The 27,668-nt window shown below is 39.4% G+C and overlaps 1 protein-coding gene and 1 long non-coding RNA gene across 22 annotated transcripts in view; one reads left to right on the top strand and one right to left on the bottom strand.

The window, feature by feature from the left end:
- The window catches only part of LOC103352177 (uncharacterized), a 75,541-nt gene that overhangs the window by 42,782 nt on the left and 5,091 nt on the right, over window positions 1-27,668 (top strand). For 8 of the 19 annotated variants that reach the window (XR_011381664.1, XR_011381668.1, XR_011381670.1 and 5 more), the window contains 2 exons: window positions 21,800-21,838; window positions 26,249-26,817. The exons of 3 other annotated variants lie outside the window; for them this stretch is intronic. The gene's annotated coding sequence lies outside the window, so the exon portion shown is untranslated. Of the gene's footprint in view, window positions 1-12,511; window positions 14,561-21,799; window positions 21,839-26,248; window positions 27,481-27,668 lie in introns of those variants that run through there. 8 more of the 19 variants (XR_007914021.2, XR_007914018.2, XM_070055939.1 and 5 more) reach the window with 5 other exon arrangements.
- LOC138845032 (uncharacterized) lies at window positions 416-27,480 on the bottom strand. 3 transcript variants are annotated; one of them, XR_011381673.1, is made up of 4 exons: window positions 24,943-27,480; window positions 22,037-22,204; window positions 19,929-20,006; window positions 14,707-19,693 (listed from the first exon to the last, which is right to left on the bottom strand). It is a non-coding gene; the product is annotated as an uncharacterized lncRNA (long non-coding RNA). The 3 variants fall into 3 exon arrangements; XR_011381671.1 differs by adding an exon at window positions 416-3,679 and having other exon boundaries at window positions 19,571-22,204; XR_011381672.1 differs by having other exon boundaries at window positions 14,707-20,006.

The raw sequence follows: 27,668 nt of genomic DNA, 5'->3' as shown, positions 1-27,668 counted from the left end.
GTTCTTGAAGCATTTTTAAGAAAGAGAGAAAGGCCGGCGCTGAGGCTCAATAGGCTAATCCTCAGCCTGCGGTACCAAAACCGGGATTCTACTCCCGGTCAGGGCGCCAGATTCTGTCCCGGTTGCTCATCTTCCAGTTCAGCTCTCTGCTGTGGCCCAGGAGGGCAGTGGAGGATGGCCCAAGTGCTTGGGCCCTGCACCTGCATGGGAGACCAGGAGAAGCACCTGGCTCCTGGCTTTGGGTCAGCGCGGTGCGCCGGCTGCAGCGTGCCTGCCACAGCGGCCATTGGGGGGTGAACCAACGGAAAAGGAAAACCTTTCTGTCTCTCTCTCTCTCACTGTCCACTCTGCCTGCAAAAAAAAAAAAAAAAAAAAAAAAAAAAAAAAAAAAAAAAGAGAGAGAGAGAGAGAGAGAGAAGCCCACTGCATCCCATTTTTTAAGTGGTCATGATGTTTTAAGAGATGAAATTATTTTCTGCTTGTTTATTTTTGGTGCAACCAGAAAATAGCAGGATATTGAATTATGGGAGGCTTTGACTGTCTTTTGTGTCAGCTTGGCATTCCATAGCTGGAGGTGTTTGTCTTTAAGATTTATTTTATTTGAAAGTCAGAATTACAGAGAGAGTGGGATAGAGAGAGAGAGAGCGAGAGAGAGAAATGTTCCATCTGCTGATTCACTCCCCAAATGGCCACAGCAGCCAGGACTATGCCAGGCTGAAGCCAGGAGCCAGGAGCTTCATCCAGGTCTCCCAGGTGAGTGCAGGGTCCCAAGGGCTTGGGCCATCCTCCACTGCTTTCCCAGGTGCATGAGCAGGGAGTTGGATCAGATGTGGAGCAGCTGGGACTCAGTGCCCATATGGGATGCTGGCTTAATCTGCTGCTCCACAATACAGGCCACAGGGGATGGTTTTTATATCCTACAAAACAATTGCAGTCACAATTGGGCATTTAATCTGTCTCAAGTATTTTCCATGACTTCCCTCATGTTTAGTGGAGCTGTTTCCTAGAAAAAAACCAGTTCTTGCTGCTCTGTCAGACTGCTGTGTGCTCATAACATCTTTGGTTGTGGGAGTCCAGTCCTCCTAGTAATGTGGAAGATTGAGAAGTTGAGTATGTCATGTATATGATATTAAACGGTGAGTTGCTGGGACTTATGTAACAGGTACCTTTGAAGATAGTGGGTCTTGATAGTCTCTTCAGCAAGAGTCGCCTTCAAATTTGAAGCTGGAAAGTCACAGGAATAACTTTAAATAAAAGAAGGACAAACCATGGCTTTTTAGATTTTAGGTACGCATGTGAAGAATTGTGTACCAATTAAAATGTCTGTGTACTGATCCTCAATAAGTCACGAGGAAAGAAAAAAAAAAAAAAAAACCCAGTAGCAGCATCAGAACCTGTGCCTGTATGGGATTCGGCTCTGCTTAACTGGCTGGCCACAATGCCTCGTCCATGATACAAAATAAAATTAGTAAATCAAGTGAGATGATTTCTCGGAACCCCAAACCTTTAAAATGGGCAAAGAGATTTGCTTCTTGAGTTGTACTCTGTATGCTTTCATTGTCTTCATTCTCATACAGCTTTGTCTGTATTTTGAGAGATGGCCACGAGAGGGCAGAAAACTCATGTTTAAAGTTCCTCAATGCATTCAGCAAGATCCTAACCCTATGTTAGAACTGTTTTCCATTGAGATTTCCTAAATAAACCTTCATCTCTACAGAGTCATAATATTATCAAAGCTCAAGTAAAGCATGTTCTAAGTAGCAATCAACTTGATTTTGCAATTTGTATTTTCATAATCTATAAATAATTGGTGATAAAACATTTATAGAACAATGCTTGGGTACAATGATGTGATGTAGTGGGCTAAGCCTCTGCCTGCAGAGCCAGCATCCCATATAGGTGTCAGTCGTATCCCAACTGCTCCTATTCAGATCCAGCTCTCTGCTATGGCCTGGGAAAGCAGTGGAAGATGGCCCAAGTACTTTGGGCCCCTGCTCCTTCTGGGAGAACTGGAAGAAGCGCCTGGCTCTTGGCCTCAGATCAGCCCTGCTCTAGCCATTGCAACCATCTGGGGAGTAAACCAGTGTATAGAAGACCTTTATCTCTGTCTCTCCCTCTTTCTGTCTGTAACTCTACCTCTCAAATAAATAAATAAAAATTTTAGAGAGAAAAAAAATATTAGCCCTAAATTTTAACATTACCAAGAAAATATAAAAATTCCCTTTTCCACAACATTTCAATCAACGAGTTATTTTAGGGAATCATAAAGTGAAAATGAGCATATGTAAAAGTGGTAGTAAAAGGTAATTTTATGGGACTGGCACTGTGGCATAGTAGGTTGGGCATCCACCTTCAGAGCCAGAATCACCTTAGCCACTGATTCAAGTCCCAGCTGCTCCATTTCTGCTTCAGCTCCTTGCTGATGATCTGAAAAAGCAGTAGAAGACGGCCCAAGTGCTTGGATCCCTGCACCCCCGTGAGAGACTGGAAGAAGCTCCTGGCTTCTGGCCTTGGATCAGTGCAGCTCCAGCTGTTATGCCCATTTGGGGAGTGAGCCAACAGATGGAGGACCTCTCTCTCTCTGTTTCTCCCTCTCTCTGTGACTATGCCTCTCCAGTAAATAAGCTAATCTTTAACAGACAAGGTCAGTTTATGCTGGTGGAAATATTTTCTTAAACCATGAAAAGTTTGTTCCTACAATGCATTTTCTACAAACTTTTTGAACTCCCCTCATGTGTGTGTGTATGTGTTAGACTGTAAGATTGTGAGCATATGTCTGCATATGTATGTTCAGCCCAGTAAAGACTTCAGCTGTGACAAGTGCCTGGTATTTCTGTGGATGTTGTCTTTCTTGTGGTAAATACCCCTGGGCAGAATCTGGAAGGGACTTAGGTGCCAGATGTATTTTCTTCAGTCAGGCAAATCACTTTTCACTTGATTCCTATAAGAGGGTATTAAGAAGAGGCTGGCCCTAAGGGTGAGGAAGGTCTATTTCTCTCTCCAAATGAGGAATAACTCCTCCTTGACCCTTCTTGTTTTTTTCTATAGTTATTACTTCACAATAATCATCGGCAAAGTTGGAGGAAACTTATCCTTATGACTCTTATGGTTATATTGTCCTACTAGTGGGTGTTCTTTGAGCTCAAGGAAGTGCAGATTTTTACACAAAATCATGTTCTTAGAATAAGGAAGAATGTTATGTTGAAAATACCAGCTAATGTGCCAAACATTTGTGTCATCCCTATTAACAAGATCAACCCTGGGGAAAATCTAGTCAATGAATGAAAACATGTTAAAACAGATCATAAATTCATATTAAAATTATAAAAACAAGGAAAATTGCCAAAGTACGCTGCCATAGAAACAATATACTTGGATAACTTAATAGATAAATTATTTTAAACTTTAAACAAATAGATTTCAGCAAAAGAAAAGCTCCTAGCTCTTAATTTCTTTTTTAAACAAATATTTATTTTTATTTATTTGAAAAGCAGAGATAGAGAGGCAGCAAAAGACAGAACAATATACAGATCTTCATTCTCTGGTTCACTCCCTAAGTGCCCACAAAACTGGAGCAGAGTGAGACTGAAGGCAGGAACCTAGAACTCAAAGTAGGTCTTCTATGTGGCTGGAGGGGGTCCATGTACTTGAGTCAGCATCTACTATCTCCCAGGAAGTGCTGTAGAAGGAAACTAGAATTGAAAGTGGAGCCAGGACTCAAACTCAGGCACTGTAATATAGGATGTGGGTGTCCCAAGTTGTACCTTATATGCTGTACCAAAAGACCTCTCCAAACTTCCATTTTATAAAGTCATCACAGTACTGAGAGAAACATGCAAAAATAACACAACAAAGACAGTTATTCTCCAAATAGACTACTATTATTTATGAACATCATTAGAAAATTATTTAAAAATTTATGTAGAGAATTGTATAACACATTGATAGAGTAGCATTGTGTGACAAAGTAGATTATAATAATTGCTGTGATTTGAATACAGTCTGTCCCCTTCAAGCAGATGTAGAAATAAATAATGTAAATCTTATCTGACTAAAGCTAAGCATCTGAAAAATACAGCTGCCTTAACCGTCTCCAAAACTGACCCTTAGCACAGCTATGACAAAGCCCAATAGAGCCTTCCTTGATTTCTCGCCAAGCCCTAAGCAGCCGCTCACACATATACACTCACACTCTGTTAAGAGGATAGATAAACCCTTACCAAAGACTATTTGCATGGGCTGGCATTGTGGCATAAACAATAAAGTTGTCACCTAACACCAGCTTCCCATTTGGGTGCCAGTGTGTGTCCCTGCTGCTGCACTTCCAATCCAGCTACCTGCAAATGGCCTGGAAAAAGCATCGGGAAATGGCCAAATGTTTAGGATCCTGCCACCCATGTCGGGGATTGGAATGAAGCTCCTGCTTCTCCCTGGCCCAGCTGTGTCCATTGTGTCCATCTGGGGAGTGAACAAAGGGATGGAAGATCTCCCTCTGTCTCTACCTCTCTCTATATAACTCTTTCAAATACATAAATCTTAAAAAAAAAGGACTATTTTTGCTCTAAAGGTACTCAGAGTATTCTTGCATGCATTTGGGTTAAACTTTTCTCTAGTTAATCTAGATAATCAGTTAATCTATTGTCTATTGTCAGCAGCCTCAATCCTAGCTGACCTGCCTAACCTGGTAGGGGAAAAGATTTCCTTCTAACAATTATTATATTTTTGGTATTTTATTTGTTTCATATTTACTTTCATTCTTAGTATTTAAGACCAAATTATCTGAATTTTCTTGCTTGTTACTATTGCAAATGTGCTTTAAATTTATTTCACCTTGATTTTAATTATTTAAAAAATTTTATTTAAGGTATACAAATTTATGTATTTCATGTATACAGATTTAGGAATATAGTGTTACCTCTCTCCCAACCCTCTCTAATGGGCTCTTTCCTTGATTTGTTATATTGTATGCCTGTCACATTCTTTTTCAAACAGAATATAAAATATTTTGACTAGTTTCTTTAAATTATAATTTTAGATAAGAGTGCAGTAGTTTATTACAAATATTTGGTTCATTAGTAATCTCTTTGTTGTTCACCCTTACCCTCTGCTATGGAATATATGTTTAATATTGTACATTTTTTGTTGCTTTTATTTCCTACGCATTCTTAAGAAAAGTATGCCTTTTTGGAATATATTTACAGTAACAAATTCTTAACCACATTCAATGAGGGCTGCTTGGTACCTGGGTCCTTGATTTCACTTCAAGAGAGAATACAGGAGGAAGCTAGAGACTAGCAAATGGTGACCAACAGTGTTTTATTGCGAAAGCAGACAGGAACTCTATAGAGTGGGACCTTCCATCTTCCTCTCTGAATTGTGTTTAACATAATATGACTTATTCAATAAAAGGGAAGATTATTCTAATGAAGAGGAGATGCATTCTAATAAGGGGGAGGAAAAGTCAAGGTTTTTCTGGAAAGTAGGTGGGTGGGAATTTCCCAGAATGCAGTTCCTGCCACTGTTGGCTCTTCATGTGGTCCAACATTTCCTGTCATGGGGAGCGGTAGGTGTTTCATTTAGCATTCTCATGTATTACAGAGTGTATAATAAGCTATACATCAACCTAGATCAGCATTGTCTCCCTAAACTTGTATGAGCTGAGTACTAGCAGAGGGTCCATTTATCTTCAGATTGTGGGGAACCAAGCCCATATTCCAAATCTTGAGATAGTAGGGACTTTTATTCTCATGTGGTTCAACTACTTTCTCTATCTCCTTGTCTCAATATGTTTAAAGCTAAAGGAGAAAAAGCAACAAGATTATATACAATAATCACAAGATTGTATAAAGTAACAAATAACATAATCATTATTTGGCTCAATAGATGAAGTATTTGGGAGGAATCAGGTAAGTGAGGAGCTTCAGAAAGTTCATGGAAAGTGTGTAGGAGAGCCAGAACCAGGATTAAAACTAGCTCTAACTCTAAAACTTTCCACCACCTGAGTCAATCATGTGGTGCTAAATAAACTGCTTCTATTACTTGTGGAAGTAAGCAAATCAAAAAATAAAAATGGATTTAATATTTTTTGCACCAAAACATGCTTACCTTTGATTTCTATTTTCCACGAACTTTTTGAAATTCCCTAATAAAAAAGTACACATTTGAGACAAAATGCTAAAGGAATAGGAAATTAAAGTAGCAAATTGAAGAAAAACGGAATTAAGTGGGCTTTAGAGGGCAAATAGTAAAACAAGGCAACAACAAAAAACTCATACAGTGGGGTGCAAACTGCAACATCCCCAGAAAACCTGCCTTGTTAAGCTGATTGGTTTCTGGTACTGTTCACTTGCTCCCTGGGGCTTTTCCTGCTCTTCTCTGTTTCATTTGTTTATAAGAGATGATAGCTGAAATGGGTAACTTCTGAGTACCAATTATATATCAATATATTATGTAAATATTATTTTAAAGCTTTTATATGTATACTAAGTGTCTCAATATTTCCTTAATGTATAACATTTGTTTAAAGACTTATTTATTTGAGATGTAGAATGGGCTAAACCTTCTCTTGTGGAACCAGCATCCCATATGGTTGCAGTTCAAGTCCTAGCTTCTCCTATTCCAGTCCAGCTCTCCGTTATGGCCTCCGTTATTGGCCCAAGTGCTTGGGTCCCTGTACCCACATGGAAGACCCAGAAGAAGCTACTGGCTCCTGGCTTCGAATCTGCTCAGCTCCAGCCATTGCGGCCATCTGGAGAATTAACCAGCTAATGGAAAATCATTCTATCTGTCTATCCCTTTATCTGTCTGTAATTATACATATCAAATAAATAAATAAATAAATTTTAAAAATTCATCAATATATGGTCTGGCACTGTGGCATAACTGGTAAAGGTACTGCCTGCAATGTTGGCATCCCCTGTGGGTGCAGGTTCAAGTCTAAACTGCTCCACTTCTAATCCAGCTGCCTAATAGTGAGCCTGGAAAAGCAGCTGAGGATGACTCAAGTCCTTGGGCCCCTGCACCCACGTGGGAAACCCAGGAGAATCTCCTAACTCCTAGATCTGGACCAGTCTGCTTCCTGCCATTGCAGCCATTGGGGAGTGAATCAAGGAATGAAAGATCTCTCTTTCTCTTTCTCTCTCTCTTTCTGTAACTCTGCCTTTCAAATAAATAAGTAAATTTTAAAAAAATCACCAACACACCAATAGTACAAAGATAAACAGCATTATAAATTATTCTGGCTTCAGGAAAATCAAACATACTATGGTTGTCTAAGCTAGATGTAGTCTAAACTCAGACTCCTGGCTGTACCTGTGGAGAGGCATGCCGTTTGGGCATGTGGGGGAGTAAGCCAAGAGATGGGTGCTCTTTTTTTCTCTCTCTTTCTCTCTGTCTCTTATATAAACTTAGAAAAAGAATCATTACTCTTATTTTGAAAGTGATAATTCTTCTCTGTTGTCAATTACCAAAACAAAATGGAAAAAAAGTTGTGTTAGCTCCTGAAAAAGAAGCATGAGGATTTGAAAAAGTAATAAATGATACTGTAACTAAGTAAGAAAAAAATATAGTAATGTGATATTTAAATATTCACTGAAGTGATGTAAAAATGTACTTTTTAAAGATTTAAAAATGTACTTTTTAAAGATTTATTTTATTATTTGAAATAGTAGTAGAATGGGATAGAGAGAGGGAAGAGAGACAAAGAGGTTGACTGATTGATCTTCATCCCCTGGTAAATCTTCAATTGGCCACAACAGCCAGGGGTGGGCTGGGCTAAAGCCAGGAGCCAGGAACTCCATCTGGGTCTCATATGGGTGGCAGAAGACTGAGTACTTGGACCATCTTCCACTGCTTTCCCAGGTTCATTAGCAGGGAAATGGATCAGAAGCAGAACAGCAGGGACTGGAACCACCACTCCAATATGGGATGCTGGCATCTCAAGCAGCAGCTTAACCCCACCACACCATAATACCAGCTCCCAATGTAAATTTTTTAAATTTCTTATTTATTTGATAGGCAGAGAAACAGAGACAGAGAGAGAGAGAGAGATCTCCCATGTGCTGGTGCCCTTTCCAGTGTCCACAGTAATTGAGGCTGGACCAGGCCAATGACTGGAGTTGAGACTTCAATCTGAGTCTCCCACGTAGGTGGCAGGGATGCAACTACTTGAGGGATCATCTGCTGCTCCCTGCACAGTAGCAGGCAGCTGGAATCGAGTGCACGGAAGAGACTTATACCCAAGCACTGCAATGCGGTGTGAAGATATCCCACGTGGTACCTTAATCTCTGCCTCAAACTCCCTCCACAACAGTGTGAATATTAACTGCCCATTGAGGTCACAAGTTGTAACTAGTAAAATTAAAATACAAAACATGAATTGAAAGTGATTTTATTATAAAACAATGCTATGCATTTGTCCCACAAATTTAATAGTGTATAGTATTTAATACAATTTATAAACAAAGTCTGTATAGTAAATCTCCCACGTAAAACATAAAGTAAAAGCAATTGTATGACAAAATGACACTATGTGTTTATTTGCCCTAAAAATTTTATATTTCTGATACACAATAACAAATCCTGTATAGTAAACCTCCCAAGTAGGAAAAGAATGAAAAGTCAATTAGTAGCAGTTGTGAATGCATTAATAGTATATGAATCCATAAAAATCAAGCCAACTTATCTAGTGTAAGAATTAAAAACGAGGCCAGGTTGTGGCATAGAAGTGACACCACCATCTGCAACACCCATGTTCCATGTGGTGTTGGTACTGGTCCCATTCCCAGCTGCTCCACTTCAGCTCCAACTCCTTGCTAATGGCCTGGGGAAAACAGCAGCAGAAAATGACCCAAGTGTCACGTCGAAGCCCAAGCCTGCCGGGAACCAGTCAGTACTGGTGAATTTTTTAAAAAGGATTTATTTCCTTATTTGAGAGAGAGTTACAAGGAGAGAGACTGTGAGGTCTTCCATCCTCTGGTTCCCTCACTCCTCAAGTGACTGCAACACGGGAGCAGGCCTGATGGAAGCCAGGAGCCAGGAGCTTCTTTGGGATGCAGGGGCCCAAACACTTGGGCCATCTTTCACTGCTTTCCCAGGCCATTAGTAGGGATCTGGATCGGAAGTGAAGCAGCCAGGACTGGAACCAGCACTCATAGGGGATGCCAGCACCACAGGCAGAAGTTAACATACTATGCCACAGTGTTAGTCCCACATCTGGTGAATTTTGCCAAGTAACATGTCTTTCGACACAAGACTAAAGAGAACTATGTATTTCCTTCGGGAAATTTAAACGCCCTACTATAAGGACAGGCGAGCAAGACAAAGACAAGACAGAATATGAACCCAAATAAGCCTGTGGAGGGCTCACTCCTGATGAACTCACAGCAGAGAGTGCATCTTGTGTTACAAACAAGTGGCTTATATATGGCAAAGCAGTTGGGAAGGGCTCACGGGAAAAGCTGCCTTCCTCACTCCAGCCAGTGCACAGCACTTCATGCACGAAGCTGCAGTCAAGGTCTCACGCCTTCTAGACACCCATGCTCTTGCTCATATCTGCATTCCTAGCCCAGTAGCTTCATTTAGAGACCTCTTATGTGTGCATCAATCCTGTCTCCCCACCACCCAACCACACATACCCCGCCTCTGCCCCTGGCTGCCACTACCCTCCCAAGACTGCCAGATACTCTGCAAAGGCCTTATTACTGAAAATGTGGGGGCTGGGGCCGGCGCTGCGGCTCACTAGGCTAATCCTCCACCTAGCGGCGCCGACACACCGGGTTCTAGTCCCGGTCGGGGCGCCGGATTCTGTCCCAGTTGCCCCTCTTCCAGGCCAGCCCTCTGCTGTGGCCAGGGAGTGCAGTGGAGGATGGCCCAGGTGCTTGGGCCCTGCACCCCATGGGAGACCAGGAAAAGCACCTGGCTCCTGGCTCCTGCCATCGGATCAGCGCGGTGCGCCGGCCACAGCGCGCCTGCCGCGGCGGCCATTGGAGGGTGAACCAACGGCAAAGGAAGACCTTTCTCTCTGTCTCTCTCTCTCTCACTGTCCACTCTGCCTGTCAAAAAAAAAAAAAATTAAAAAAAAAAAAATGTGGGGGCTGGCGCCACAGCTCAATAGGCTAATCCTCCACCTAGCGGCGCTGGCACACCAGGTTTTAGTCCCGGTAGGGGCGCCAGATTCTGTCCAGGTTGCCCCTCTTCCAGTCCAGCTCTCTGCTGTGGCCCGGGAGGGCAGTGGAGGATGGCCCAAGTCCTTGGGCCCTGCACCTCATGGGAGACAAGGAGAAGCACCTGGCTCCTGGCTTCGGATCGGCCGCAGCGCGACGGCCGCGGCGGCCATTGGAGGGTGAACCAACTGCAAAACGAAAACCTTTCTCTCTCTCTCTCACTGTCCACTCTGCCTGTCAAAAAAAAAAAAAATGTGGGAAAAATATTTGCTCCACTCTGACTCAATGTTCAGTTCCTTTCCACCCTGAGCCCTACCCACTTTCCTTCCCTGGGCCCTTGGGTTCACAGCTTTTGTTCCAGTCTCCCTCTGCAATGAGATGGTCATCAAGTCTGGACTGATCCACAGGACCCTTGCCTGGGATGACTCCATGGGAGGAGGAAGAAATCTTGGGCAAACAGCACTTTCCCCTGTTTAGCCTCCTTCTATGCTTTTTCTCTGAGAAAAGACGATTGTTCCTTTCATTTGCCTGATGTTATAATTGACTTTTATGACGATGGATGCCTCTGCTGTCTGTATTTCAGTTCAGCTCTTAGCTCTTAACAGTTAACTCCTCCAAATCCCATCAAGGAATGTTTGACATTATTTTTGGCATACACAAGTCCAGCCCATCAGAAAATACTATTGGAATATGAAGGAGCTTTAAAAAGTTTGTGGAAAAATGGAATTAAAAGCACGAGTTAATTTTGGTGCAATGTAATTGTTGGTAATTTTTTCATAATTGATGGAGAATGCATATTATGAAAAACCTATGCTTGTATTTCAAAATTATTCTTATATGAAAATAAGCTTCATACTATTAATTCCATTTTTCAACAAACTGTTTGAAGTACATTCATATGTTCAGAAAGTAATTGTGACCATTTTGTCCCTTCTGCTGTTGTCACCTTGGGCACAGTCAGTAGGCCAGTATCATCTCTCAGCTGGATTAGTATGGTTATAGCCCTATCACTCTTCGTGTTCTACCATTGTTTCACATAGTGGCCAGAGTGACCCTTTGAAACAGTAAGTCAGATATGACGCTTGTTAGATCCAAACCTGGCAGTAGCTTCTCAGTTCTCTGGAAGTAAAAGTCACATTCTTGAAATGGCCTGCACCCATGGCCCTCACCATTTCCCCTATCTTGTTCTTTACTTTTTGGCATAACGTCTGCACTTCCTGATCACTGCCTTGATAACTCTCACCTCCTCACGTGTTTATGCCATTGTCTCTTTCTCAATGAGCTCAGACTCCAGTCACATGATTTTACTTTATTCTATTGTTAATTTTAAAATTATTATTTGGTTATTTGAGAGGCAGAGAGAGAGAAACAAATATTCCATCCACTGATTTATTCCCCAAATTTTCATAACATTAGGGGCTGGGCCAGGATAGAACCAGCAGTCTGGTACTCAGTCTAGGACTTCTATGTGCATGGCAGGGATCCAGCTACTTGAACCATCAGTTACTTCTTCCTTGTGTCTACATTGGTTGGTAGCTGGAATCATGAGCCAGAACTGGGAACTGAACCAAGGCATTTCAGTGTGAGACATGGGCATCTTAAGTGGTATCTTTAACCAGTATGCTGAACACCTGCCCCTGGTCACTTTATTTTAAATTGCATTGCAGCCACTCGAACCCATGGGGTTGGTTTTCCTGATACTGTTACCCCACCTCATATTTTCAACAGTCTCACATTTTCAACAGTCTGCATATGTGTCTCTTCCTGCTTTGTTGTATATTTTAGTTATTAGCTCTCCCTTCCAAAAGGTAAGTTTAACACAAGAATAAATTTTGTTTTCTTCACTGTTATGCTTTCTTCACTAATGAAACACAATCCCTAAAATAGATATTAGACATAATTGGTACTCAGCAAGTGACTTTTGAATGAATGTGTTTTTTTTTTCTGTAAAGTAATTAAAAATGTTGTAATTGTCCTGGGTAGCATAGAGCTATCATTGTATATACACATTTCCTTTATCCATTTATCTGTTGATGGGTACCTGGTTGATTCTGTATATTAGCTACCAGGAGTGGTGAAATAAAAAATCATGGGAGTGGAGGTATCTCCAATATACTGATTTCCTTTCCTTTGGATTTCTACCCAGTTCTGGGATTGCTAGATTATATCAGAAGTATATTTCTAGATTTTTGAGGAATCTTCTATTTTCATTATTCCCTGTACTAATTTACATTCCCACCAACAGTGTGTGTTACTCTTTTTCTAAATACTTGCCTGTATTTCCCATTCTTGTCTTTTATATTAATTAATTAAATCATCACTGCTGCCTCCCCGGGTCTGCATGTCAGGAAGCTGGAGTCAGGAGCCTGAGCTGCAAATCGAACCGAAGCACTGTGACGTGTGATATGAGCGTCTTAACCACTAGGTTAAATACCTGCCCCAAGGTCAATATTTCTGTGATCACATTTTGATGGTTATAGTATGCCCTAACATATGATTATGAAATAAATATGTAACAGCCAAACTCTTTAAGTGTAATATTGATTTCACTTTTTATTAAAAAGTTCCACATCTATATGGATTATTTGAAACAAAATTCAAACTCTTCTCCTCATGACTTTTTCTTTAGGGCCAGCCTCCCTGTTAAAGTAATCTCAATGATGTTCCTTAGGCAATCATTTTGTTTTGTTTTGACTTTTTCCAAGCCATTAACAATAATCGTTAAGGGTATCTCTATGTTCTAATCATCTTGCTTCATTGGCTATACTGTAACCTCTTGGATTTTAGACAAGCATCTTTATATTTAAGTTGACTTGTCAGCCCCATTAGTAGCCAGCTGGATATAAAGGTCTGTCCTGAAATCCAGCACTGCTCTATCCCTTATTCAAGAACAGCTGAGAGGGTCTGAAGGTGCCGAGAGCCATGAACTCGTATTACCAAGTGCTTAAATTAAAATGCTGAAAGGTTTCTTTTCCCTTCGGTCATCTTTCTCTAGGCATAGTGCACATTCCTGCCCCAGTTTTGACTGAAGTCTAAGAAGAAATAGAGACTTGAAATCAACTCAATCATGTCCTAATTCAGGGCTTGAATAAAAGAGAGCATTCTGATGAACTTTCCATTGGCATTTAAAATCTGCCAGTCACCACACTATTCCTGAGAACTCTGACCCAAAATGTAAAATAAATTTGGAGATACAAAAAATAGAATCTTTAACTCTCTGCTTAGCAATGATATTGTCTATAAATAGAAGTCAGTCATCTTTTCTCAGGAATAATTAATAGGGCCAATAGGGCCGTAGAAGAAATCCATGTAATTCTTAAAGGAAGCAAATGTCCAGTGATATTGGAAGGTAGCATAGGGTATCTTTAAGGGGCTAATAGAGAAGAAAAATAAGATCATGAATGTGAATTAAAGAAAAATCTCTGTTGATTTGGGGACATTATGGAGGTTAAAAAGCCTCGGGTGTACCCATGGTAGAGAGAAAAGTTGACATGACTGTGTGGCATGTGGTCCATGGACACTGGAAGCAAAAAAGATTGAACAACCTGGGCACAGGTCCAGGATTAGGGGAAAGGGAGTAATTGTGGCTCTAACTGGGGGAACTGCCAGTTTATTCAGAGATTCTGAAGATGTGGCACATACTGTGCAGGCTTGGAAAACTTGGGAGGTTGAAAATCAAGTTCAGTAACACCTAAGTTTCACTTAAAAGTAAAACTTAAAGAAAAGTACAAACAGTGCTATGTTGTTATGAATGAATGAGTTTTGGTCAAGTCAGTGTTCCCTGTGAGTTTGATACAGGTGCTATATATCCATCTTGTTAATTAGGCTTGAATGACATGTGAGGCCTTTGAAAGTTGTACAGTATCAAGGGTACTTTTTCTTTAAAGGTATTTTATTTGAAAAGAAGATAGGTAGAGAAAAAATAGAGTAACATAAGTACATAGAGAAGACTTTCCCCTTCACTGGTCCATTCTGGAAATATCCACAGCAGCCAGCACTGAGCCAAGCCAAAGCTAGGAGCTGGAATTCAAGGCAGGTCCCCTATTTGTGGTGGATAGCATGGGTCCCAGTACCTTCCAGGGTACACAGTAGCAGAAAGTTGTGATTAGTGTAGAGTTGAATTCAACCCTGGGCATCCCAATATGGGATGAAGGTGTCCCAAACACTGTCAACTTCTTCACCAAATGCCTGGGTTTTAAGATTGCCTTTGCTAATGAAAACCTTTCCATGTAGAAGATGTCTCTATGAAGTTCAAAGCTTTATGAAGTACTTACTTGCTAAAGCTTTCAGACTGTTCTTTCTTGCCAGAATAGAAAGGACTGGGGCAAAAGCTCCACATTTTCTCCACCTACCTTTGCTCCAGTGAACAACTAATGTACTCCTGAGCATATCAGAAGCTCTCCATATATATTTTTTATTTTTTTAACTTTTATTTAATGAATATAAATTTCCAAAGTATGGCTTATGGATTACAATGGCTTCCCCCCCCATAACGTCCCTCCCACCTGCAACCCTCCGCTTTCCCACTCCCTCTCCCCTTCCATTCACATCATGATTCATTTTCGATTCTCTTTATATACAGAAGATCAGCTTAGCATACATTAAGTAAAGATTTCAACAGTTTGCTCCCACACAGAAACATAAAGTGAAAAATAATAGATGATTTTTTAAATGATGATGAAATCACATCAGACCTACTGTCATGTTTAATCCCGGTGAGAGTCAAGTTGGGAATTGATAATTTCTTCTTCTTTTTTTCTTTTTTTTTTAATAGAAGATCAGTTTAGTATACATTAAGTAAAGATTTCAACAGTTTGCACCCGAATAGAAACACAAAGTGAAATACACTGTTTGAGTACTCGTTATAGCATTAAGTCTCAATGTACAGCACATTAAGGACAGAGATCCTACATGAGGAGTAAGTGCACAGTGACTCCTGTTGTTGACTTTACCAATTGACACTCTACAAAGAGATCAAGAAACTCCACAAAAACAAAACAACCAACCCACTTAAGAGATGGGCCAAGGACCTCAATAGATATTTTTCAAAAGAGGAAATCCAAATGGCCAACAGGCACATGAAAAAATGTTCAAGGTCACTAGCAGTCAGGGAAATGCAAATCAAAACCACAATGAGGTTTCACCTCACCCCGGTTAGAATGGCTCACATGCAGAAATCTACCAACAACAGATGCTGGCGAGGATGTGGGGAAAAAGGGACACTAACCCACTGTTGGTGGGAATGCAAACTGGTCAAGCCACTATGGAAGTCAGTCTGGAGATTCCTCAGAAACCTGAAGATAACCCTACCGTTCGACCCAGCCATCCCACTCCTTGGAATTTACCCAAAGGAATTTAAATTGGCAAACAAAAAAGCGGTCTGCAGCCTAATGTTTATTACAGCTCAATTCACAATAGCTAAGACCTGGAACCAACCTAAATGCCCATGAACGATAGACTGGATAAAGAAATTATGGGATATGTACTCTTTAGAATACTATACTGCAGTAAGAAACAAAGAAATTCAGTCATTTGCAACAAAATGGAGGAATCTGGAACACATCATGCTGAGTGAAATAAGCCAGTCCTAAAGGGACAAATACCATATGTTCTCCCTAATCGGTGACAACTGACTGAACACCAAAAAGGAAACCTGTTGAAGTGAAATCGACACTATGAGAAACGGTGACTTGATCAGCATAGCCCTGACTGTTAATGAACAACTTAATACATTATCCATATATGTTTAATAAACTGAACATAACTAAATGGAAGTGAATTAAAGGTTGGAACAACTGTTTAGTTTGACAGCATTTCCTGAATATATTTAAACTATGTGCAATAGACTATGCTCTTTGTTAAATGCTGTGTATTCAAATATGACACAGGGTTTCTGTAACTTTCAAGTGTTTAATACATTTTTAAAATCTATAATCATTGCAAGAAATTATTAAGTTACAAGATGGATATACAGCACCTGTATCAAATTCAAAGGGAATAGTCATAAATTGGGGGGAAGTCTTATTACTCAAAACTGCTTCATTCATAAGAGCAATGGCACTGTTAGTACTTTTCTACAAGTTTTACTATAAGTTATGGAGTGAGCACATAAACATTACCGCTTTGCATGTCTGGTGTCTCAGTGACTAGTTTTTTTTTTTTTTTTTTTTCCCGACAGGCAGAGTGGACAGTGAGAGAGAAAGACAGAAAAGTCTTCCTTTGCCGTTGGTTCACCCTCCAATTGCCGCTGTGGCCAGCGCACCGCGCTGATCTGATGGCAGGAGCCAGGTACTTATCCTGGTCTCCCATGGGGTGCAGGGCCCAAGTACTTGGGCCATCCTCCACTGCACTCCCTGGCCACAGCAGAGAGCTGGCCTGGAAGAGGGACAACTGGGACAGAATCCGGCGCCCCGACTGGGACTAGAACCCAGGGTGCTGGCGCCGCAAGGCAGAGGATTAGCCTTGTGAGCCACGGCGCCGGCCCTGAATGGGTTAAATTTTTAAAAATATTTTATTTATTTATTTGAGAGGCATAATTACAGAGAGAGGTGTTCTATCTGCTGGTTCACTCCTTAAATGGCCACAAGGGCCAGAGTTGGGCCTATTTGAAGCCAGGAGCCAAGAGCTTATTCTGGGTCTTCCTCATAGGTGCAAGGGCCCAAGAACTTGAGCCATCTTCCACTGCCTTCCCAGGCCATTATCAGAGAGCTGGATCAGAAGTGGAGTAATTGGGACACAATTCTTGACCCATATGGGAAGACAGCACCGCAGGTAGAGGCTTAGCCTATTACACCACAGTGCCTGCGCTGGTTAAAAATTTTTTTAAAAAGATGTCATTGAGAATAAGCAACCCTACAAACCACTTCTTGATACTTACATCTTTGTTCACTACAAGGGCACATTGTGACTTGCAGATTGGGGAAAAGGGATAGAATTGTAGCATGTTGATTATCAAATTGTGCAGAAAGCCAAAATTTGCTCTAAGAATCCTGAAGATAAGACTAACGGACAACACTGTCAATTTGGTAGGTATCTCATTGAGTACACCCAATGGATTTCACATTGAAAATAATGAGAAAATGAATCATATGACAGAATAAATGGAAATCCATAAAACTATCATGAAAATGGAGAAACACGCAAAGAAATCAAAACTGTTTTCCCTGGGACCGGCATTATGGCATAGTACATAAAGCTGCTGCCTGTGGTGCTGGCATCCTATATGAGTACTGGTTCAAATCCCAGCTGATCCACTTCCCATCCAGCTAGCTCTCTGATATGGCCTGGGAAAGCAGTAGAAGATGGCCCAAGTCCTTGGTCCCTTGCACCCACGTGGAGACCCAGAAGAATCCCCTGGCTTTGGATCGGCACAGTTCCATCTGTTGCAGCCACTTGGGGAGTGATGGAAGACATCTCTCTCCTTCTGCCTCTGCCTCTCTGTAACTCTCCCTTTCAAATAAATAAGTAAATCTTAAAAAAATAAAACTGCTTGCCCTAATGTTTGAAGATTATTATAGTAATTGTTTCATGTGACATTGATTGTTTCAGGGAACAGATTAAGAGTTTAACATGTCTTATAGAAATAATTAATTGTGATTTGATGAGGGCCTTTTAGGGCAAAATATCATTTGAGAAAAATAAGAATGATTAAAAATGAAAATAATTACTTACTTCAATGAAAGAGTAGCAGCAGGCAAAAATCATTGATGAATATTCAATTATTACATAAAACTTAGTTGGGGATACTATTTCTTCTAGGACATTAGTCATCCAATAGACTACCAATAATTGTCAAAAAGAAACATTTATAAAAAAAAGATTTGGCTACCATTAACTCGGCCAAGTGAAGAATACTGCTGTCACCAACAGTGGGACAACCTGTCACTATGTGCTTCCTACTGACATAATCTGAGGATTAAACCATTCTAAGAATATTTTCTTACCAAAATGTTTAGTTTTAATAAGGTTTTCATATGTACCTTCTGATTTATAGAAAACTGGAATATAGAAACAAGTTAATCAATACCACAAGACAGCAACCCTAAAATATTTGACAAAAACCTGGCTTAGTATCATGCTGAAAAGGGTTGGATGATCATTCTCTTGGGGAAAAAAACTTAAGGAATAGGACTAAAGCAATGTGAGAACCAGAGAAGACCTAGAAAAGACACTTCAAAAAAATTGTTGGGAATTGGACTACAAACGAGATGATAGACTGGGTATTAGAGGATGTGAGGCAATGATTGTTAATTTCCCTATGTGTCATAACAGAAGGTGTTACTGTGTGGGAGAATGTATTTATTCTAATGACCTGGTTTCTGAGCTGTAGAGATGAACTGTCATGTCCACAATTTCTTTGAAGAGATTTTTTAAAATGTTGCACATATTTGTACAGATATACCCAGCACACACAAACACACACACACACAAACACATATACATACATGTATGATATATGTGTATGAATCTTATGTACTTCACAATGTGGCAAATGTCAAAAGTTTTGGATGTACAATACAAAATACATATGTTCTATATCACTGTTTCAAATATTTTAAAACTTGAGGATTTTAACAATAAAATTATGAGAAAATTATGTCCAGAATAATGATAATTTCTAATATTTATATTTGAGAATCATGATGTTTTATCATTGTATACCAAATTCAGGAATTTTGTAAGTTGCATTTTCCAATTGAGGACCCTTGCTTCTATAACCTAAGTTAGAGCACAGAACCAGACACAGAATGGATGTGTTTAAACAGTTGATTTGGTGGCAGAAGCTAGGAAGGAGATGCAGACTCTGATGTATTTAGGTACAGGGTCAGGCCTATGTCTTACTACAAGCTCTTGAGTGCTGATTTCATCCATCACTAGTATCTCTGTAAGCAGATAACTCCCTACCTCTAATGTGTATGACTTTCATAACTTCTAGTTAACTTTTTCTCCATTTGTACCTCTGTATAAAACACAAGAAATCAGAAATACTGGTCTTTTCTTATTTTCACTCCACTTACTGCCCATCTCATGCTTTATGGCCTTCTTTCCTGGACACAGTTCCCTCCACATAACCTTCACCCATCTGATCTCTGTTCATTTTTCATAGCTCAGCGATTGATCCACCTTCCCTCTGACGTCTGATTACCAAGTACTGCCTCCTTCATTGTCTTTACCTCCCTAAATTATTACAAAATTAGGAATTAAGGTCTTTACACTTTCCCATTAAGACTTTCCTAAGAAGAAACACAATAGTGGGTCTTCCACACTTTCCAAGACAAAATAGCTATGCTTGTAGATCTTCCATTCCTCAAATATAAGATCAAGAGGAGCAAAGGATCAATGGATACTGGGAGTAGTACATAGGAAGAAAGGAAGGAAGAACAGGAAAGGAAGTATAGGGTGCTGACCTGATTACAAACTGGCTTGTACTTAAGCCCTGGCTTATTCAGAATCATCTCCATCTGCCTGCAGATGAAGTTGGAAACCTCAATGGACTTGGTCAATCCTGCATCCTTACACTTCTCCATTGTCTGTGGAGAAAAACATTGTGAAGAATCACTTGCATAGATGTCTGAGCCAGTATGAATGCAGAAATCCCAGTGAAGGTAGCAGGCTCTGGTTCTTCCCCATCACTCAGGATGATTTTCCTTGTAAAAGCCATGAATTTCTACCTCCATGAGTGGGTGCATATGCCATTCTCCCAGGTGAAAGTGTGACAGAACCCCCTCTCCAGGCTTCTCCTTACTCTCCCCTCCACATACTCACCTCCCACGTTGCACATAGATCCACTGTGTCAAATAGTACTTTTCCATGGTCATCTTTAGGAATAAGTTCTCCCCCTGGCTGTAACAGAAGCAGTCATCACAATGATGTCAACCAACACAAATCTCCACTCAGGGCAATGCTCCTATACTCAGGCAGCAAACCTCCAGGAAGCAGAGTGTGTGTGTGTATGTGTATGTGTGTTTTAAACGGATTGCATGTGCAACTATATGGAATTTCTCTATTCTTTTACACCTATTATATGTATTAGTAGATACACTTTCCCCACATCCATTATTACTTTTCCTTCCCCTATATTTTTCTCTGAAGAAATGCCACTCTTTTACTTGGAAAACCAATAGTTACATAGCCTTTGACTGTAGCAGTGATAGATTGCAGCCTTGACCCAAGCTAACCGGTTTTCTTTATCTATCCCAATATTGTTTGTTCCAAGTGAAGTCACATTACCTATATATAAGGTTCTTTTCAAAATTGATTTTAATACTGGAAGATGCAGAGTATCTATCAAATGTTAATTACCATGATCCTTGAATTGCTCCAAGACCATATTTTACACCAATGGGGGAAAGTTCAACAAAAATCAAGTAACCTTCAGTGATACAGAGATGCAAGATCAATATCAATACACATGTCTTAAGACTACTTAAAATATGTACATCTATTTGTGGCCTGGACTCTCCAGTTACATAATCCAATAAATTCTTAGGCATAGCTAACTTCAGTAGTTTCTATATAGTACACAGATTGAATTTATATAAATTATATACATGTGTCATTTAACAGTTCATAAAAATTGTGGTTATATTGGTAGCTGAAATGAAATAAGCTTTATGATACAAATCACCTACCTTCAGAGACACTGGGCAATGAATAATATAGAGGTCAACATAGTCCAGTTGAAGTTTTTTTTTTTGTTGTTGTTGTTGTTGTTGTTTTTTTGACAGGCAGAGTGGACAGTGAGAGAGAGAGACAGAGAGAAAGGTCTTCCTTTGCCGTTGGTTCACCCTCCAATGGCCGCTGCGGCCAGCGCGCTGCGGCCAGCGCACCACGCTGATCTGATGGCAGGAGCCAGGTACTTATCCTGGTCTCCCATGAGGTGCAGGGCCCAAGCACTTGGGCCATCCTCCACTGCACTCGCTGGCCACAGCAGAGAGCTGGCCTGGAAGAGGGGTAACGGGGACAGAATCCGGCGCCCCGACCAGGACTAGAACCCGGTGTGCCGGCGCCGCAAGGTGGAGGATTAGCCTAGTGAGCCGTGGCGCTGGCCCCAGTTGAAGTTTTTTCAGTGACTCTTCCAAGCTTGGTCGAACCAGCTTTGGTCTATGGAAAGTGGACCAAAGCTGAATAAGTTAACAAATGAATATTGTGTTGGATGAATACATTAACCAAATTTGTTGGTATATTTTTATACTAGTTAGAAACTGATGAATACAAGGAAAAAGCACTTCCTTCCATTTTGGGGGTTTCCTGTGATCTTATATCTATATATCCTGTATATATGTTTGGTTGTTGTTAATCTAGTGAATCATGGCACCAGAGATAAAAATGTTATCAAGTAATAGCAGAGTTTTTATAAAATTTAATGATCTAATTCTGACATCTGCTTAATTCCATAGGGAAGAATTAGTATCCCTTTTACTGGCAAAACTGAAGGGAAATATTTTGAAAATTTTAATATGTGTTGCACATATTAAATATGTTTATATATATTTAATGCATAATGAGAACTCTTATATTGTTCTGTCATGTTGATAACGGTGACGACCGATAATGAAAATAATGTGAAAGTTTAAAAAGTCACTGAGGAAATGAGGAAAACCGTAACCTGATGATAGTTCTGTCTGTCTCCACAGCCATGCTACATCACAGTGCTTTGAGAGAGACTCAGAAAGGTAAAGGGGCTTTACTTAAAATATAGATTTGAATATAAAACATACATTTGAAGAAATAAATGTTACATGCAAATGTATCTGAATAAAACTTGTAGCACTAAACACAATACACCAACAACTATTAATCCAATCATATAATTGTCAGTTCCACTCATAACATTGCATTACTTTGTACACCTGTGCACCATAAGACAGTACCTCTGAAGTGCAAAATATGTCTTGTCTCTTCACAACACCATGTGCAATCTTACTTGTGATGGTCAGTCCTACCTCCTCTTCATTTTTGTACAAGTAGGCAGAGTCAATATGGCAAAACCCAGCATCTATAGCTCATTTGGTGGCCTTCAAAGCCTCACTTTTAGGAACCTAGAGGAGCAACAAAAAGTAGCATTTGGAAATTCACGTGACAAGAGCTAGTTCAGGTAAAAGCAATGACCTTGACAAGAATCAACTGTTCCTTTTGTTTTGGGTTAGTTCTGCAGTTGGAGTCATGAATTCATCCCAGTTTGCCCTGGTTCTTTCCTTTTTGAAATAATAAAGTTGGGCATCCCAGGTACACGTCAGTCCCAGCAAGCACAAATATCCTAAGTCACTAGGAACATCATCCAGGTTCAGTGATCAGCTGGAAAGACTCACAGCTAATATCCAGAGTTACAACCATAGTTTCATGCAGTAAGGTCAAAAAGTTAGGTTCAAATAGGGAAAACATGCATGGAATGAAGCATAAAAGAAACAGTGCAAGCAATATTCAGTCCTCTCAGAAAATCACACAGAAAAGTCTAAATTCATCCAGCATTGATATTTTTAGAGGAAGGGATGAGAATTAAAAGTTTAATAAAGAACTTACAAATACCTGTTAAAAAGAAAAACCTTTGTTGATTAAATGATGTGTTGTGGAGTCTTATTATTACAGTTAACTGTCTTCCAAACCATGAACTCCATAATAAAGTATTTTTTTCATGTTTTCTTTTTTGGACTGACATATAATTGCTTCTCGATCTTTTGGCTAAGATCAAGTATAGACTGACATAAAACAATTAAATACATTTATGGGGGAAAGAATGAACATATACTTGGAGTAGCGTATTATAATTCATTACATTTTAAGATGTAATATTACAATTAAGATAATTACCATTAATGTCTCCTTATTCATCATTTCTTTATATTTCTGGTTATTTGTAATATATACAATAAGCAGTGATTTATGGCCACTCTACTATGCTGTAGAATATGAGAATTTACTCCTTCTGCATTAGAACTTACAACTTACTCATCTTAACTGTATTTTGGGACCTTTCCCTGGGCATTGAACTTTGTCAATAGATGAGAAATATAATATGCAAAGAAGTTAGATGCAATTTCTAAGATTTTCACTAGAAGCTGTGTGCTTATACCGCACTATATAGCTATTATCAAAATTCTTGATACTGTGAGGGTACGAAGTAGAATTAATACAGGTAAAATGTACATGGGATTAAGTACTCTCTGAGTTTCAATGAATGTTCTCCCAGTGAAGTCATGCAGAGCACAATAAATTCCCCCACCACTGAGTTAGGCCAACACATGGGAAATGTTTGTCAGGAAAGCTACTGAAGCTCAGTTCCTCAGATCTGCACTGAGAATTGGGTGCCTACCCTCCTTCTACTAGCACATAGCAAACTTTCAGTCTCCCAAATTAAACAGGTTTACTTGGTTTACTTAAACCTCACTGCTTGGAAAACCCATTCTAGTACATCTTCCATCCTTGTCAGTTAGGGAAAGGTGAGAAATTCGGGTTCCTGGATGTCAGCCAGGGACCAGTTTGGAACTAGGAATTTCAACTGATAGCAGTCTATTCTGTTTCTCCCCGATTATTACATGTGCATGACAGAACTAAAGACAACAGTAAAAATATGTCCTCAAAGGACATAAATTTACAATTCAGAAACTAACCACAACATGATAAGGATTAATTATTAAATAACTGTCAGTTCTTAATACCAATGTCACTTCTTTTAGGGAATTTGATAAATAGACTGAAATATGAAATCATTGGCTTTTTAAAAGCAATAAAGTTTTGAAAATGATTTTTAAGAAAAATAAGATAAATCAAATTATTTTTCACTTATTCAAAGAATTTTAACTTATCTACTTTTTATTATTTTGAGGTAACTTTTTTAAATTTACATAATCATCACAGGCTTAATGGCACTACTAAACAGACTTCAACAAATAAAAAGCCCAGCAGGAAAAATAAACAAGGACTATAAACAGTAATAAAATGAACATATATTCAACTTCACTTATATAAAAATTAAAGATAGTCACAAAATCATAAAACTTATAATAATAAATAATTCTTTTCCATTTGTTTGACAAGATTTAAAGTTGAGAAGCATACTTTTCAGGGAAATCATTGTGGACCAGAGACTGAGTCCCACTGCCTGTGCTGACATTAGCTGGTTTCTGTTTCTGTGTGAGAATGTGTGCTGAATTTTACCAAGGCTGAAGTTTTTCTGGTGTTCATCTTTCTCTCCTCTTCCTGCCACATTACCACAGAGTAACCACATCTTGTTATATGTCTTCAGAGTGTGCTTCAAATATGTATTCCCATCTAACTCCAAAGTAGGACTTCTAAGTCTAGCTAACTATTCCCAAGTCACATCACTGAGTGGTCTTAGGAGGATACTGGAGTACAAAATCCCTTCTAGTTCAGTGAACAATCCACTCTACTGACTTCCATTTCAGTGAAGCATCTCTACCATTTTTCTTTAAATCACAGAAATTAAAAGAAGACCCACTCCTATTGCAATCAACCCCGAGGCCATGATAATGACAGGCACTGTTCTTGACTGCTAAGTTTCATCTCTTATGCCAAACATGGAAATAGCCAGGAACAAGAGGGAAAATCAGATCCCAGAATCATCAGCAGATAACTAATCAGATCCTGACACAAGAGTGAAGTCTAACTTTCTTGTCTCTTGTGCGTGGAATAGGTCAAGCCTGGTGAAAACTCCCAGAGTCACACAGGAACTGGGAGACTTGAAAACCCACTTCACCTTCCACTCATCCTAGTTTTGCTTTTTTTTTTAACCCTCATCAGAAAAGTACTACTTGGTTACCTCTTCAGGTGCATAGGTTCCAAAGCCCAGTACAGGAATGAAGTGACCATCATTTAATTTCACACAGCGATGTTTGGTATCTATTGCCTGCAGCTCCTCCAGCCAATCACACTGTTTATTTTTTCCTCTTTCACAAGATATGTGAATAACAGAAAGTCGCTCCGCTGTTTGTCTAATGATTAACCATGTGCTCGGGATGGAACTTGGTTAAAGCAGTTTTCCATATGTGGAAAGAGATTTGGAATTAATTCTCTAGTATTGTTAAGCACTCAATCTTACATATTAATAATGCAGTGTTATATGCTTCGCAGTAAAAGGCTGTTCAATATATCATTTCGTAATACATAACCAGAAACTTAAAACTCAGAAACTTAAAACTGATTCCATCTTTCATCTGTTATGTAACTTTATATATAGAATGCTTGTCTGTTTTCTGACCTTATTCAACTTTATTCATAAGAGCACAAACTGGAAAAATTTAAATTACAAATTTCTGATAGTTGGGTAAACTTCAGTGCATTGACAGAATATTTTGAACAACTAAAATGGAATGTTTGAACTTCATATTAATAGAAAAAATTTACATATAAGACTATGGACATTTGATGTATTCAGTGAAAAGTAGAGAGTATGTGCTGTAATCAGTAATTTCATTTAATATACTTCATAAGTAGTGAAAAACAGAAAAATGTAAATCATAATTTCTGAACTATGGGTGGTTTCAAAATTTCCTATCTGTGATTTTCAGTCTTCTGAAATTAAAGTTTACTACTTTTGTAACTTGTCAAAGTGCTTACTAATAAAAGAAGGAAAATCTGTACTCAACAGTCTGAAGAGAATGGAATATCCTCACAGATACCCGGTACTCTAAACTATATATCAAACTGCTTTTACTCAATGCTTCCTATTTCATCTCATGTCCTTCAGTCTTTGCTATTTTTCCACTGCTAACCAAGCTGCTACCAATCCCTTCTAATGACATAAACAAATTTAGATTCTGCTATCTCTTTTACTTGGCTGACATTTCCTGAACATTATCACCATCTATGATCTCCCTTGAGCTCAGATTTTTGTGGTTAGTCTTGGGATTTAAGCCTTGCAATAGTCCTGGTCTCCCAACTGGTTTACTGGGACATGGTAGGGCATATCTGAGTCACTATCTCAATGTCCTAGACATGCTTCACACAGACCTAGCCAAACAATTCAGGGTACTATTTCAACAACCTTTGAAAGTGAATTCTGTGTCTCTTCTCCTTTTACTTTGACTTGAATTTGAGACAGAGTTTCTTTTAACCTTTTCTTTCAGAAACAACCATCGAAGTTAATTCTTCTTTGTAACCTGCATCCCCTTCAATTTGCACCAGAAACAACCTTGCATGTCCTTAGGAAATGAGGGCAGTCCTCCTGTGTCCTGAATCCCTGATACTGTGATTATTGGTACTACAATCCCTGGGGCTACTCTTACTCACAGGTGGGAACTGGAGGGCCTTACCTGCATCTCTGTTTTAGCTGGTCTTTGCCTATTCAGAATTGCAGGCATAACCTTAACTTGCACTGTAAGACCTAGGTAAGGACCATAGTGCATCCTACAGCTCTGAGTCTGTGACTTTGATGTATGTCCCAGGACACCTGTGATCACTCATGGGGACTGGGGAAGGCCCTATTTGCACCCCACAGTTCCAGGCTTGCATTTGCTAGTGCAATCTCCACGGAAATCTGTGATCAACCTGTGGATGTGGGTAAACTAAACTCCAGTTCTGGTAGTTCTGGTTCCAGGATTGCTGGAAATATAAAGAAACACTTGACTACTTGCTGTGAAACTTGGGGAGGACTCTGTCTGCATCCCACTGCTCCAGATCTGATGCAACAGTGTTGGTAGGTGAAGTGTAACTGTAGATGTCTAAGTTGTAAAGGCTTCATCGAAATAAATAAATTACTGTTGGTGATATAAAATAATGTTGCTGATACAATGTTGATGATGTATGAATGTTGGTGATAACGTTGTAATGATGATATAAATGTTTGAGGCTGTGACTTTTACTACCTTGTTCTGGCTTCCATGTTTTGTTGCCCTTCCTCCTTCTCCTAAAAAATGTTGCAGCAAAATGGAAAGATTTGGGCCACTTGACTTTGGGATTCTCAGTGTCCAGAGCTGTTAGAGACAGAGCTCTGGTTTTTGTTTTAATTAATTATTCAGCCACAGACATTCTGTTAGCAGCAAAAAATTTACTAAGACAGCCAGTACTACACTGGGTAAAAATTGCAAAGTGCATTTGTTAAAGAAAAAAAGGTTAAATTAAATAAAGTTTCCCATTGACTTTTAACTGTTTCAAAATGTTTTTCCTTTACAATGAAATTACAAGAAACAAGGCTGCTTGATGGCAGTCCTGCACACTTTTCTGAGGTAGACAGACACTTGGACTTCTGTCACCCACATGAGAGACCCGGATGCACATTTGAGCTTCTGGCTTTGGTCTAACCCAGCTGTAGCTTTTATGGGCATTTGGGAATAAACCAGCAGATGGAATATTTCCCCCATCAACCCATTTAAAATAAATAAATAAATAAATAAATAAATATCTTTAAATATGCTTAAAAGATGTTTAGTTTTATACAAAGAAACAAAATCATATACAAAACAAATATCTACAAATATTCATGGAAGGACACATTATGAGAAAACTACATGAATTTCAAATATTTTGCACCTTAATAAGTTTATCTTA

This window comes from Oryctolagus cuniculus, chromosome 13, assembly GCF_964237555.1.
Source record: "Oryctolagus cuniculus chromosome 13, mOryCun1.1, whole genome shotgun sequence".
NCBI classification, from domain to species: Eukaryota; Metazoa; Chordata; class Mammalia; order Lagomorpha; family Leporidae; genus Oryctolagus; species Oryctolagus cuniculus.
The sequence above is the reverse complement of the archived record's forward strand: the minus strand, read 5'-3'. Positions and strand labels throughout refer to the sequence as shown.